The sequence below is a fragment of the Biomphalaria glabrata genome, chromosome 13, assembly GCF_947242115.1.
Source record: "Biomphalaria glabrata chromosome 13, xgBioGlab47.1, whole genome shotgun sequence".
NCBI classification, from domain to species: Eukaryota; Metazoa; Mollusca; class Gastropoda; family Planorbidae; genus Biomphalaria; species Biomphalaria glabrata.
The window spans coordinates 4,019,084-4,035,571 of NC_074723.1; positions in this window are offsets into that span (position 1 = coordinate 4,019,084).

Consider the following 16,488-nt stretch of genomic DNA (forward strand, 5'->3'; position numbering starts at 1 on the left):
AATTTTAAAAGCCTTAGTCCAAATTGAATGTCAACAATGCTAAATGATATGAACGAATTTAATATTGATTCAAAATAACTGACAAATATAGACCTACACAGAAACATTTGTAGATCTAGCCCTTACGAAATTATCTATTAATACAAACGCACACTAACATTCAAGCAGCTTATTCGTATTTTCAAAATTAAAAAAAAATGCGTTCTAATAAAGCGTCTACCATAGACGCAAACAAATAAATAAATGTACATGCGATTGTATAGTACTATAGCTGCTTCTGTTGAATGTTTATAAAACAAAGAAATATTTTAATAAAGCTACGGTTACATCTAAGTAGGGGAAACAACTTTTTAAACAAAAATAAAATTTGACTCTTCTTACTTCCCTTGGAAGTCATTTGCCAATCCATGAGAATAACTACTTTTCTGTACTCTCCGAATTGTTTCAAAAAATTTCGAGAAACATTATTATTATTATTATTATTATAAAAGAGCGAGTATTTATTCTCTGGCGAAGCCAGAATCGAGTTTCGTTAAAGAGAAACAAAATTCATCGTAGTCCCTTTATCAGTTTCCACCGAGGAATTTTCTGGTGATGTGGCAGGTCTGCAGAAGTACCGCCCGCTGACAGGCAACGAGAATGTTCCTAGGAATGCCAAGGGCCTTGAAGGTATCTGTGAGGTCAGTTGTTATTATTCCCTCGGTTGATATGACAATGTGGTCAGTACAAACTCTAACGTGAATAGATAGATATATTTTGAGAAATTGGGTAGGGGTGATTTGGGTGACACATCTCGCATTGACGCAGGTAGAGTTAAACAAATGAAGACAAGACCAGCACCGAGCACTGGTCGTTGGCGTCATGCGTCTGGCGATTATCTCCTTGGGAATGGTCATTACATGTGACACCTATCCCGCTCCCTTTGTTCTGCTCACATTTCACTCCTTGTATATACTCTTTCCTCCACACCTCCCCTCTCTCACGCGATTTTTGTTTTTAATTTTAACGTAATATCTTAAAAAACTTTTTTAAAAAAATAAAAGTGTGCCTCTTAATAAACACACATACACAAGCCAAAATGTTTATTAAAGAAAATGGTGTGAAAAACAAACACACATTTACATTAATACGTGAAAAATATGTCTTAACACAATCACTCATGCAAAACATAGATATGAATAATTCTTTTAAAAGAAATAATACAATACACGTACATAATGTATTTCGCGCCAAAACGTCCCGTCGCCAAAACGGCTCGCGCCAAAACGACCTTCGCGCCAAAACGGCGGGGCCAAAACGGCGTCGCCAAAACGGCGTCGCCAAAACGTCCTGCTTCGATTCAAAGTATACTATAATCTATCTTATCCATGAAACTAAAGAAGTTGTTTTGGTTCAGTGCATCCTTAAGTGACACACAATACACGTTTTGATAGAAGGTAATATAAAGAACTGGGATAATGTAGCCAAGCACAAAGGAAACAACCATAAGCAATGTAGAAAAAAGAGGGAAAATAATGTGACTACGATGTTTAAAATGTTTTAATATCATTTTAAGTTTCTACTTTCATTTTTTGATTGTTTCTATTTAATTACCTATTGTTGACATTCTCACCACATATATTTTAAGAACCTTAAATTTAAAAAATATTCATTATATGCTATTGGAAAAACAATAACGCCATATACAAAGCAATTTCAAACGTTAAAATATTATGACAACCTAAATGTAACTATTTGCATTGCCATGTTTGCAATCATTGTACTTTAAAATGTAACTATTTAATTTGTACGCTTACTAATAAAATATGTATCTTTATGTAAAAAAAAAAGCCCTAAAAGAGGCCAATAGCCCAAAAAAGAGGCAATGCCCCCAAAAAAAAGAGGCAAAGAAAAGAGGCAAAGGCCCAAGGATTCCTAGGATGTAAACAGCTCGACAACTGAAGTCAAAAGCTAAAAAGCTGAGGTATCCTAATAAAAAAAAAAGTGACAAATAATACATATAAGTGTTTTAAAGTACGTATTATCCTGGTCAACTTACCTGTTAATAAAACAATGCAACTCTGGAGCGACATCCCTTCTCTCCCCTTTTTATCTCTTGCTCTCGTCTATTGATCTGCGAGTTTTTTTGTTGTTTTCTTGTGCTTTGCTTTTACATTGACTAGTCTCTCAGGTGAGCAAGATGGCACTTCATTTCTCGTCACGTGGTATCTGCAACTTCATAGTCAGTCTTTGATGCTCTTTTAGCGAGGGTTGTCTGGCCTTATGTTCAAGCTTTGTCTTGTAGTCAGGGCCGGTCTTACAAATTGCGGGGCCTAAACTAAATTATGACTTTTATATAATGGATACTTCCGAGGGCCCTCTTTCAATTTTTTTTCTGTACAGTAACAAATATTAATTAAATCTCTGGATAATTATGTATTATATAACATACATTGGAAGCTATTCAAATGTAATAAGCGACAATCAAACAAAAAAAAAATTCTTGAAACTAAGAAACTATATCAGCGGTTCTCAAACTTTTAGGCTCGGCGACCCCTTTTTACAACCCCCACTCTGCCGCGATCCCCTCCCTCCGCATACACACACAGCAATAGAAGAATGGCCAAAACAATTCATTTTTTGTACAGTAACAAATATTAATTAAATGGCCAAAAACAATTCATTTTTTCGATGGTCTTAGGCGACCCCTGGCAAATCATCAATCGACCCCCCTAAGGGGTCGCGAACCACAGGTTGAGAACCCCTGAACTATATGAATGATTAATTGTCGGTTTAAAATAAATGTCTAAGCTCCTCTGTCCAACGGCTATCGTCGTAAGGGTATTGTGACAGTTTGCGTAACCAAATCCCTCTACTTTTCACGATCAGCAGTTGTACTTAGCAGGATATCAAGAGAGAGGCCAGTGCATTCTTTTATGTTACCCTTCCAGCTTTCATCGTGCCCGTTTCATAAATAGTGAACGGAACTGTGCGAAACCTTTTAATTATACATTCATTTTTACACAGCTTATATCAAGTCACTCTGTCTGTCTGTCTAGTAAAACGTGTGTATTCGTTATCTTCCCCACACTCATTCTCGGATCTAGTTAACGCTTTGCACAATTATTCTTTGCCATAAACAGGACATGAATAAAAAAAAAGTTAACAATTAGTCCATTAATTACTGATGATTAATTATTTTGTTTGATACCAACAAGGGAAAATAATCCTTCAATATTCACATATATAACTAAATGGGTCGGGTTTGGTCCCCTAAGATTTCTTCCACACTCATTCTCGGATCAAGATGAAACCTAAAACAATTATTTATTGCACCTGACAAAAGCATGAATCAATTACAAAATTACCAAAGTAGCCAATGGATTATTTTGTTGGGTATCGAATAAGGAAAATAAGTTCTACATTATTTAGTTATATAGTTGTAAGTGTGGAGTTCTTCTCCTTAGATGAGTATTATGACATATTGCATTTTTTTTTTTTAAAATAGGATTTTAAAAATATTTTTCATGATATAATTGTGGTGACTAAGTGGTAACACATTAGGTTTCCGTGCCTAGGGAATTTTTAGGATGTGCTGGTCACATGATACTCTTGTCAACTGTCAATCACTGAAACAGAAGATTTTTACATCGAACTGCCACCATATGTCGAAAGGTCCTAAAAAAGGTGACCCTTATTTAATTACGGACAAGGAAGAACGTCTCTTAAAAGTTAAACAATTGGCTTTTTATTATTTTTTCTTTTGCTTTAATTTCACAAGTTTCGGACGTAACTTTCAAAATAGAGACGACCGAAATGGCAGCCCTAATGTTGTTTTTTTCGGGTCCATTGTGACGTATGTCCAAACAGATACGACCCTACCAGGTGACAAATGAAACTAAGCTTTTGACACTGCTAACGATTGCACTCTTGTGTTCTGTTGCCAACTTTTTCATTCACGTCACTATTAGTGCCGGAATATTTTTTTTTAATTAATTTGAGCCCTGGGCAAGATTTGTGTAGAGTCTCCTGCCTTCTTCAATCTTCAATATAAGTGCACTTTACATCGTAAAGATGTAAGAAAGAAATTTAAGTTCATGTACATTTAAATTGTATTCCCTTATCTATATATATAATTCTCTTCTTCTCTCAAGAGTTTAAACAAAAAGTAAAGGAAAGATCACTCTGCGGATAGTCCAAGAGAAAACAAGAGTGATGTTCACACTACGGATGACTGGCTGCGCGATGGACTGTCGTTTAAATGTATCAAACCCTGCCCGCTCCCATCCCCCTTTGTCCAGCGGGAGGTTTGGACTAGGAACTAATCTAAGTAATCTGCTATGTATATATATATATATATATATATATATATATATATATATATATATATATATATGTAAATAGCAGGGCCGGACTTACCCATTGTGGAGCCCTATGCAAAACGGATTTCGCGGGGCCAAGTTTGACTAGGGAAGCGGATAATAAGTGTAATTTAAGAGTTTGTATTAGAAAATAAATTCGTATATTTAATAATTTCTACACCTTGAATTAGAGCGGGTCCTATGAAAGTGCGGGGCTCACTGCGGTCACATAGGTTGCAGGCGTCTAACGCCGGCCCTGCAAAATAGCGACGTATGATACGCCACCGGTCGGCTAGTTCTCTTATATTTTATTGGAGGTCTTCTTAATGCAATAAAGCAATGCCAAGGACGCTAATGTCAAGGACGCTAAACTGAACTCTTATGTTGCCAACCAAATGAAACAGAAAAATGAACTTCAAGGGGAAGAACTAAGAAAATTCAATTCATCAATGCTAAATAGTGCAAAAAAAAATACTTAAAAAAAAACAACTAGCTTATCAATACTTCCTTTATTCTGTACCCATGATACACTAAAAAAAAAACCCAAGATATTTAGAGTTTTTCCACAAGAGATGACTCTCTCTAATATGCACCCTAAGGATGTAGCCCTTAGCGGCTGCAAAGCCTTGCACTGTCATGAATCCGGCCCTGATGTAAACATTTAAAAGGAAGTCATGAATAATTAGCAGACGATACACAATTCTGTGGGGAGAGGAAAACGTCGCAGTAATTCCAAACACTTTCCCGCGTCTAATGACATCAAATAGTTTACCTTGTTTAATTGATGTGTGGGTGTACTGTGATAGGAAAGTTTATGTTGTTGCTGTCAATTATAATTATTTTATCCTGTTTGTCAGATTTACTTAGAGTGACCGTTTTTTATAAATGTATAGCAACTTATAATGATAGTATTTTTTTTCCGGGTGTGTCAACTTAAAAAAACTATAAAAATCGTAGATTGATGGTGTCAGTTATTTAAAAAGTTGATACATTTTTATTAATTATTTTTTTTTTACACTTTCAGCATTGTAAAATGACATCGCTTGTTGATAAAAAATGTGTATTCTTTAAATATGGCTTCTTTGTCATTGCTTAGATTATCTGTTATCCCTTTCAGACCTTGGGATCTACAGGGCAGATGATGCAAAGGTTATCTGTTTCTGTGGCCAACTGTCAACGAGGGTGTCATGTGGCCAGCACAACGACTTTTCCCCCAACAATTATCAGGTACCCATTAGAGCTTGGTGGACTTATTTTGCGTCCACAGATTGTAACTATTTGAATTACATAGCAATTGCTTTTTACAACAAGCACGCCAATTCGTAGTACAATTAAATTTGTAGGCATATTTCTGAAACCCTGAACACTAGCAAGCGAAAGATTTTCTACATCAGGGATATTTTCTATCGTTAAAAATCTCTCTTGCGAAAATTGAATTCTTTTAAAATACCAGTTTTAGTTTCAAATTTAAAAAAGCAATTCTCAATTTTACTTTTCCTTTCTTAGGTTTTACTCTGTCTACTTTTTTTTTACATTTCAATTCTTCAAGTCACGTCTTTATTGACATTAGGGTGCTTTACATTCTTGCTTGCTTTACTAAAACTTTCCAGGCCTCATCACTCGGTATTTTTCTGATCCATATTCTTTTGTGGGGGGCCCAAATCTTTCCTTTAGTTAATTAGACATTTAGGGCCTGTAAATGGACGTTTGGAGACGTGGCGTTGATATTGTGTGACGTGTATTACTATTACACACGAGGGACTGGTCACTACTATTGTGTCGCGAATGCGTAGAATGCTGGGTTCGTGCTTCATGGAGTACTCTTGACACGTGACAAACATAGATACTACGGATTGACTTAAGTCCGTTTCAGGCCAGCAGACAAAATATGAAGTTTATTTGATAACAATAATAATAATACTGCACTCTTTGTCAGTTACGCAAGTCTACAAGAAATAATTCTATCCGCATAACAGCGGTATCAAATATATCCAATACGTTAAACTCTCCAGAGTAGATTACAAATCACGTCCGCATCTCAGCGAGTAACACTGTACAGAATAATACAGAATAACTACTAGAAATACATGTCTCAAAAAGACCACTGGCATCAACTGCCCAAAAGTTACTACCTAACTGAAATTACTACTCGACTTTCTAAGTCGCTACTGTCCGTCCCGGACCAAAAGATACTACTTGACTGACGGTCCACAGGATACCACTTGACTGACTTGACTGAACTCAAAGTCAACTTTATTCATTCTACTTCCAGTTTTCTACATCAGGAATTCCATGTGTCTTTTAACCTCTTAACCTAAGGTGAACATTAAATCAGGCAATCTAAACTGAGACTGTGACAGGGCCCTCACATTTCTAATGGTCAACTACACTTAAAGGGTTCCCACTTTTTCTATGGTCAACTACACTTTGAGAACCCCCACCTTTCCTATGGTCAGAGACTGTTTGAGAGCGCCCACATTGCCTATGGTTAACGACAGTTTTAGAGCCCCCACCTTTCCTATGGTTAACGACAGTTTGAGAGCCCCTACCTTTCCTATGGTTAACGACAGTTTGAGAGCCCCCACCTTTCCTATGGTTAACGACAGTTTGAGAGCCTCCACCTTTTCTATGGATAACGACAGTTTGAGAGCCCCCACCTTTCCTATGGTTAACGACAGTTTGAGAGCCTCCACCTTTCCTATGGTCAACGACAGATTGAGAGCCCCCACCTTTCCTATGGTCAACGACAGTTTGAGAGCCCCCACCTTTTCTATGGTTAATGACAGATTGAGAGCCCCCACCTTTTCTATGGTTAATGACAGATTGAGAGCCTCCACCTTTCCTATGGTCAACGACAGATTGAGAGCCTCCACCTTTCCTATGGTCAATGACAGTTTGAGAGCCCCCACCTTTCCTATGGTTAACGACAGTTTGAGAGCCCCCCACCTTTTCTATGGTTAACGACAGTTTGAGAGCCCCCACCTTTTCTATGGTTAATGACAGTTTGAGAGCCCCCACCTTTTCTATGGTTAACGACAGTTTGAGAGCCTCCACCTTTTCTACGGTTAACAACAGTTTGTGAGCCCCACCTTTTCTATGGTTAACGACAGTTTGAGAGCCCCCACCTTTCCTATGGTTAACAACAGTTTGAGAGCCTCCACCTTTTCTATGGTTAACGACAGTTTGAGAGCCCCCACCTTTCCTATGGTTAATGACAGTTTGAGAGCCTCCACCTTTCCTATGGTCAACGACAGATTGAGAGCCCCCACCTTTCCTATGGTCAACGACAGTTTGAGAGCCCCCACCTTTTCTATGGTTAATGACAGATTGAGAGCCCCCACCTTTTCTATGGTTAATGACAGATTGAGAGCCTCCACCTTTCCTATGGTCAACGACAGATTGAGAGCCTCCACCTTTCCTATGGTCAATGACAGTTTGAGAGCCCCCACCTTTCCTATGGTTAACGACAGTTTGAGAGCCCCCCACCTTTTCTACGGTTAACAACAGTTTGTGAGCCCCACCTTTTCTATGGTTAACGACAGTTTGAGAGCCCCCACCTTTCCTATGGTTAACAACAGTTTGAGAGCCTCCACCTTTCCTATGGTTAACGACAGTTTGAGAGCCCCTACCTTTCCTATGGTTAACGACAGTTTGAGAGCCCCCACCTTTCCAATGGTTAACGACAGTTTGAGAGCCTCCACCTTTTCTATGGTTAACGACAGTTTGAGAGCCCCCACCTTTCCTATGGTTAATGACAGTTTGAGAGCCTCCACCTTTCCTATGGTCAACGACAGATTGAGAGCCCCCACCTTTCCTATGGTCAACGACAGTTTGAGAGCCCCCACCTTTTCTATGGTTAATGACAGATTGAGAGCCCCCACCTTTTCTATGGTTAATGACAGATTGAGAGCCTCCACCTTTCCTATGGTCAACGACAGATTGAGAGCCTCCACCTTTCCTATGGTCAATGACAGTTTGAGAGCCCCCACCTTTCCTATGGTTAACGACAGTTTGAGAGCCCCCACCTTTTCTATGGTTAATGACAGTTTGAGAGCCCCCACCTTTTCTATGGTTAACGACAGTTTGAGAGCCCCCACCTTTTCTATGGTTAATGACAGTTTGAGAGCCTCCACCTTTCCTACTGTTAACGACAGTTTGAGAGCCCCACCTTTCCTACGGTTAACAACAGTTTGAGAGCCTCCACCTTTCCTACGGTTAATGACACTGTGAGAGCCCCCACATTTCCTACGGCTGATGACATTTTGAGAGCCCCCACATTTTCTACAGTTAACAACAGTTTGAGAGCCCCCACCTTTCCTACGGTTAATGACACTTTGAGAGCCCCCACCTTTTCTATGGTTAACCACACTTTGAGAGCCCCCACCTTTTCTACGGTTAATGACACTTTGAGAGCCCCCACATTTCCTACGGTTAATGACAGTTTGAGAGCCCCCACCTTTCCTATGGTTAACGACAGTTTGAGAGCCCCCACCTTTTCTTTGGTTAACGACAGTTTGAGAGCCCCCACCTTTCCTATGGTTAACAACAGTTTGAGAGCCCCCACCTTTCAACGAATCTTTCAGGACCCCACATCTCTAAAAATTTTCCATTAGCTCCTCTACCTTTTGGTTTAAAAAAATTATTCAGTGATTGTCAAAGTAAATTTAAAACGTTATACAATACTATTTTTTTTTTTACAGTTTCATTTTGTCACAATTTTACATGTAAACTAAAGACAAAAATATATTATGTTTATCACACTTCCTAATAGAAACTCGTCTAATTAACGTGACATGTTCCTTTTGTACTGTCATAAATATTATGTTAAATAATTAACAAAACAAAAGAGGATGTTACATTTGTGGAACAATAAATGATGAGAAGAACTTCATTCCTCCAGCTGAAGAAACAATACGCAGAATATAATGTCATACCAATTAATTATCTTTTTATTATTGTTATCGTTTTATACATTGTAACCTAAAGTACATACCAAATACAAAGAATCAGGTGAGGACAATGGCGCTCTGCGTGGGTCAGCCTCTGGCAACCGACCCATATTCAAGATCATACTCTCTAGACTTACCTTGTTAGGAGGCCTGCGGTCTACGTGGGTGTTGCATAATGCATTTTTACCATACTCTTTCTTAAGGATCTATTGGGCCAAAACGTACGTGAAGGAACACATCACATGATGTACAATTGTGAGCGTCAGACACACCTACAACCAACCTGGAAATCTCCCCACATGTCTAAGAAGACTAAAATAAGAATCTTTAACTCTAATGTCAAGGTGGTCTTACTGTATGGTTCTAAAACATGGACAGCAATTGAAGTAACAACAATAAAAATACGGACCTTCATCAACAGATGCCTGAGAAATATCCTAAAAATACACTGGTATGACAAAATACAAAACACCAAACTGTGGGAGATGGGTGGACAGCGAAATATAGAGGTGCAGATCTCATAGAGAAAGTGGAGATGGATTGGTCACACACTTAGAAAAAAGTTAAACATGCCTAAGAGTGGAACCCCCAGGGCTCAAAACCCAGGAAAAGACTAAAAAAAAAAAACCCGAGGAGACAGGGACAAGCTGGGAAGCCATTAAAAAACTAGAAAGAGGTCGTGGAGAGTGGCATGTTTTTAACTGAGGCCTATGTTCCCAGAGGAACGCAAAGGAAGTGCGAAGTGTTCCGTTAAGGAAAAAATTTGGCAAACACTGACCTAGGTAAAATGCGAGCAACTCTTTCCGTACATTAACGGATCAAATTAGTTAATTTACAGATTGGCTAGGAAATGTGCACATTGAAGGCTTACAAGCTTTATCTGAAACATTTATGTTTAGTTCAAAAAAATTTTTAGTAGCTTCCTCTGTTTTTTTTTTTTTTTGTCATGTCATGGAAGCCAATACGAGGAAAACGCAAACAGGGACGTCCTCGTATAACTTGGCGCCACACCTTCATGGAGGACCTCAGAACAGTGGACACCAGGTGGGAGGAGGCTTCGGACATTGCCAACGACAGATCTTTATGGAGACATCTTGCTGCCCAATGCGCCGAACGGCGCGGGAGGACCTAAGTCTAAGTAAGTCTTTTTTCTCTATTATTATTTCCTATTTCCATACGTTTTTGATTGGGTTACTTTATATCGCACACATCATTTCGCCAAATCGCTTTCTTTTCTTTTTCTATACATCTGTAAATTCCATTAAATTGTCGCAAACCATAGGAAAGGTAGCGTCCCTCAAAGTGTCGTTAACTATATCCAAGTTGGGGGCACTTTTAGTGTAGTTGACCATGTGAAAGATAGGGCCCTCAAAATGTCATTGGCCATAGGAAAGGTAGCGTCCCTCAAAGTGTCGTTAACTATACATAATACACATTTATCTACAAATCTCTTGAGACCTTGACGCGTACATTACGTAACAGTCTTTTTTATTTTCTGAACAAGAGTAAAGCAAAACTGGCTTCTCTTCGTTCTATAGCATTCACCGAATATTCATGTATTAAATTTTGACCGTATTTTTTGAATTATTAGTTCCCAAAATTTGTAAGAAATGGAGATTTTATTTTTTATAGAACTTTTCCTGTTACAAATTAACTAAAACAAGTCTACCAATTTGAAAACAGAAAAAAATTGTGTCGAGGCAAACTAGATCTTTGTTAGCGTGTATTACATAGGGGCGTGTAGACCTGATCATGTCCCAGAAGACAGAATCATAAAAAACACTGATAACAAAAGTATATTTCAACTTTGGTTAAGACCTTTTTAAAAATGTAAATTGTTTTGTCTTTTTACAAAGCTGTTCTCAACTCTCTCTGACTGGTAAAAAGTTTTTCGAACATGTTTTTCTTCCGATTTCGCGTCTTCTGAGCAAAAAACACAATTGTTCATTAAGCCTGACAAGACAAGTATTAATAAAAATGAACTAATCATTTAATTAATTTTTGAGGATTAATTCATTTGTTTTATATCGAAATAAGGAAAATAAATGCTACTTAATGGGGAGATGTGGATATATATATATATTAATCCCCTAATTACGTTTTGGCATTTTTTTCTCCCACTTTCCATTCTTGGATCAAGTTGAAATTTTGAACGATTATTCATGACCAATGACAATATACGAATCAATCCACAAATTAACCAATTAGTGAATTTTGTTTCATATAGCAAAAAGGAAGCTAAACCTTATAAATTTCGGATAAATGACAATAATTAGCGATTCTTTCCCTTTGTTTTGTTTTTTTTAGTATTTTTTTTTTTCTTTATTCTTTCAGAATCTATTTATTTTGTAATGCAACTATTTCATTATGATGGACCAGATGTTAGATCAATTAATGAAATCGCGCTATCGATGACATCGCTTGATCTGAAGTGTTTGAAGAAGTTCTTCAGTCTCGAAGTGCTGAAACATTCCAGATTGCTTGTGTGTTACTATAGCATTCGTTACGTTCAATTTTGACTTCCAAAATGATATTCCTTCTATCTTAAATAAAAAATATCCTCCCCCCTTTTTTTTAAATGTATTTAAGCATGAAGAAGGGAAAGAGATAGAACGAAATAAAATACATTTATAACAATTGAATTAAAAAAGAGAGACAAATTTTAAGATATCGTGAGCAGACGTAGGTTGGGGGGTAAGCAGACGGGGAAATATAATTATCGCGCATACGACATTTATTTCGGTTTATTACATACTTCTCTAAGTCAGACTTCCTAGTTAAAACTGGTCACTAGAGCGTTTCTGAACATGCAGTACTTAATAAAGATTTCCATACATGACGGAAAAACTATAAATAGCTCGCAATATGGTGTATCCGGTGAACAAAATATAAAGGAAGTGTTGATAAGCTAGATGTTTTTCAAAAGTGATATGTCAAGGTAGGTTTGTGCACTTAGCACTGCAGAAATCCAATATTCTAAGCTTTTCTGTTGATTGCACAGAAAAATTTCAACAAGAAATAATCATCAGACATCTACTCTATAATTTAAAACGTGTTTAAAAAAAATGGGCAACTAACTAGCGGTAATATAAAGGATTTGATACGAAGATTAACTGCCCCGGCAGTGAGGTAGTGTTAAAATTCTAGGATAATTGTTAGCTATTTAGTTGGCAACAGAGAATTCAATGTAGCGTCCTTGTCTTTTTTTTTCGCGAAAATCTCCAACAGACTACTTTATTGATCCTAATTGGAATGTGGTTTGATCACATGGACACATTCCTCGTTTCATTTGCTGGGACTAATTTGCACAAATGCTCCTTCTTCTTTAGTGCTATTATAGAGCATGGAATGGGTTGCCTGAGCCAGGCAGAAAAACCAGTGACTTGGCAGAATTTAAGTCATTGGTTAACATGCATGACTAGATGCATGACACGTAGGACGTAGTCATCTTCTTTTTTTAAAGTAACGTCTGCATTTTTATAAGATAAGACTCTTTTTTAAAGCTTACATTAACTCCGTCTGTCTGGTACAAATTTTGTACCTGCATATTTTCCAGCTCACGTGCAGACAAAGCCGTTGCCCACTGGCGGTCTATTTAAGTTTTCTTTCCGTCTTCTGCACATGTCTTCGATAATGGCTTTTCTTTGAGTCTCAAATGTTTGTCCTACAGCCTTCGTGAGGGCTCTCCAACTGTCTGATTACACACTAATGATATAACAGTATGTTAGTAAATTTCTCCTCTCCCTCAACTCATAGTCGTTCTCATTTTGAGGCACAACTTATTATCGTTTTTAAATTTATCCAAGCATGCTTGACTTTAACCCATCCCCCATTTAATATGTGTGTGTTCTTCAAGTCATTTTAGTATGTGTGAACTTTTGGTTATTGGCCTTAAACTTTCTTTTCTTTCATTACTAAGAGGTTGGAAGTTTTTGGTCATCCAGGGCATATCATATTTTTTTGAATAGCTTTCGTGTAGTTCAACTTTCATGCTTATAGCATGCTCTGATCACTATGGTCTAATCTCTCTTGTGGACCAGTAGGAGGAGGGAGTATATCGAAGGTTTTCCGTGCTGCCTCTTTGCACAGAGGAAGCACAACTCTGCTCAACTCTGTCTACTGAGGATACGCGAAACTAATCGAGATTAGCCGAGGAGTTGAACCTTGTATCATTGAGCCAGGTTTCAGAAAAAAAACAAACATTTCAAGCGAGCACTATCGAAATTGATATGCTGCTTTATATTACAGTCATCTGTCTGTCTACACACAGAAGTCATAAACCTCTAGGGAGCAATCACTGAAAAATAAAGTTGATTTCTTGAAAAGAAAAATAGTTATGAATATAAAATGAAACCGCAACAACTCACGGACGCAAAATCTTGATAATACTTGTTTTCTTGGCACATCGTAAAAGTAATATTAATGCTAAAAGATCTAATTAAACATTTAAAGCAGTGTTTCCCAAACTGTGTTCCGTGAGGCCTGAATAGGTGGTTCCACTAACTACTGGAATAATTAACTTAGTAGGCCACACACGAAATAACCTCTCTTGAAGAATAAGATAAGTGTTCCATTAAATACTCAGAATGTGCGAAGTGTTCCGTTAAGGGAAAAAGTCTGGGAACCACTGATTCAAAGCATCAGGAACAATAAAAGCAGAGAAAGAAGCAAGATTATTTATTTTCTGTCCCAATCAGTCGCAGTGCATGCTTTGAATCAATTATTCTCCAAAGCACAGTAAATGCATTGAATCTATCAGTCACAAGGACGCAGTAAATGCATTGAATAAATCAATCACAAAGATGCAGTAAATGCATTGAATCAATCAGTCACAAGGACGCAGTAAATGCATTGAATCAATCAGTCACAAGGACGCAGTAAATGCATTGAATCAATCAGTCACAAGGACGCAGTAAATGCATTGAATCAATCAATCACAAAGATGCAGTAAATGCATTGAATCAATCAGTCACAAGGACGCAGTAAATGCATTGAATAAATCAATCACAAAGATGCAGTAAATGCATTGAATCAATCAGTCACAAGGACGCAGTTAATGCATTGAATCAATCAATCACAAAGATGCAGTAAATGCATTGAATCAATCAGTGATTCAGACACCCTAAGTACATTGAATCAATCAGTGATTCAGATGCCCTAAGTACATTGAATCAATCAGTCATTCAGATGCCCTAAGTACATTGAATCAATCAGTCATTCAGACGCCCTAAGTACATTGAATCAATCAGTCATTCAGACGCACTAAGTGCATTGAATCAATCAGTTTTTTTGACGCCCTAAGTGCATTGAATCAATCAGTCATTCAGACGCCCTAAGTGCATTGAATCAATCAGTCATTCAGATGCCCTAAGTGCATTGAATCAATCAGTGATTCAGACGCCCTAAGTGCATTGAATCAATCAGTCATTCAGACGCCCTAAGTGCATTGAATCAATCAGTCATTCAGATGCCCTGAGTGCATTGAATCAATCAGTGATTCAGACGCCCTAAGTGCATTGAATCAATCAGTCATTCAGATGCCCTAAGTGCATTGAATCAATCAGTGATTCAGACGCCCTAAGTGCATTGAATCAATCAGTCATTCAGACGCCCTAAGTGCATTGAATCAATCAGTCATTCAGATGCCCTGAGTGCATTGAATCAATCAGTGATTCAGACGCCCTAAGTACATTGAATCAATCAGTCATTCAGATGCCCTAAGTACATTGAATCAATCAGTCATTCAGACGCCCTAAGTGCATTGAATCAATCAGTCATTCAGACGCCCTAAGTGCATTGGATCAATCAGTCATTCAGACGCCCTAAGTGCATTGGATCAAGTTCACAAAGACATGTCTGCATTTGAATGTAAATCCTAATTAACCCAACACGTTTCCTCGAACAACAAACGCTTCTGCTACTCTTTGTTTCTATTAACTTCAGGTGCCTGTCGTCTTCTAAGTGCTAGCTGTCACTCCGATGTTACATTTCCCGACGACTATGTTTAGATTGCTTTGAAGATTGCTAAAACATATAAGACTATAATACAGGGTTGGTCTGGGGAAGGGGAAGTTAATAAAACATATTTAAACTAAAGCTAACATCCTAAATAAATACTTTGCATCAGCATTCTCAGCCCCAGGAGACAAAGACATATTACTGAATTTGAACCAAGTAGACAACATAGGAGATATAGAAGTACAAGAAAAGGGAATCCAAAAACTATTAGTGAACATTAAACCAAATAAAGCGTCTGGACCTGATGGTATTCCAGCTAGATTACTCAAAGAATTAAGCAATGAGCTAGCACTAGTGTTCAAAATACTTTTTCTGTTCAAAATACTTTTTCAGGCATTGCTTAACCAGGGCAGAGCACCAAGGGACTGGAAAGAAGCTAATATCACCCCTCTATTTAAAAAAGGCGAAAATTATGACTCAGGAAACTACAGACCAGTATCACTTACCAGCATCACATGTAAAATCCTAGAAGACATTATATGTAGCAACATCATAAACCACTTAGACACAACATAATTTTGTTACGCCATACCAACATGGCTTTAGGAAATATAGATCATGTGAAACACAACTAATAGGACTAAATGATGATTTTTCAAAAGGTTTAGATAATAGTGAACAAATAGATGCTATCTTATTACATTTTCCCAAGGCCTTTGAAAAGTTCTCCACCAGTTTGCTTAAGCAATTAAAATATTTTGGCATTGCTGGTTCATTACATCAATGGATTCATGATTTTCTGATAGGGAGAGAACAAACTGTAATAATAAATGACTCTAAATCAACACCTATATCAGTAAAATCAGGTGCATCTCAAGGAACAGTCGTTAGTCCACAACTATTTTTAATTTAAATAAATGATTTACGAAATTGCATTAGTTCAAGAATAAAAGTCAGATTATTCGCAGATGATTGCATAATATATAGAACAATAAAAACAACACAAGATACAGAAATTTTACAAAGAGAATTAGATGAATTACAGAAATGGGAATCAAATTGGAGCATGTCTTTCCACCCAGAAAAATGACAGTTATTAAGGTAACAAAAAAACTAAAACAAATTAATTCCACTTATCTTATTCATGTTAAACCAGTAACACAGACTAAAAAAGTAAAATACCTAGGTGAAAAACTGTCATGGAATCCCCATATTTATGAAACCATCAAGAAATCAAACTA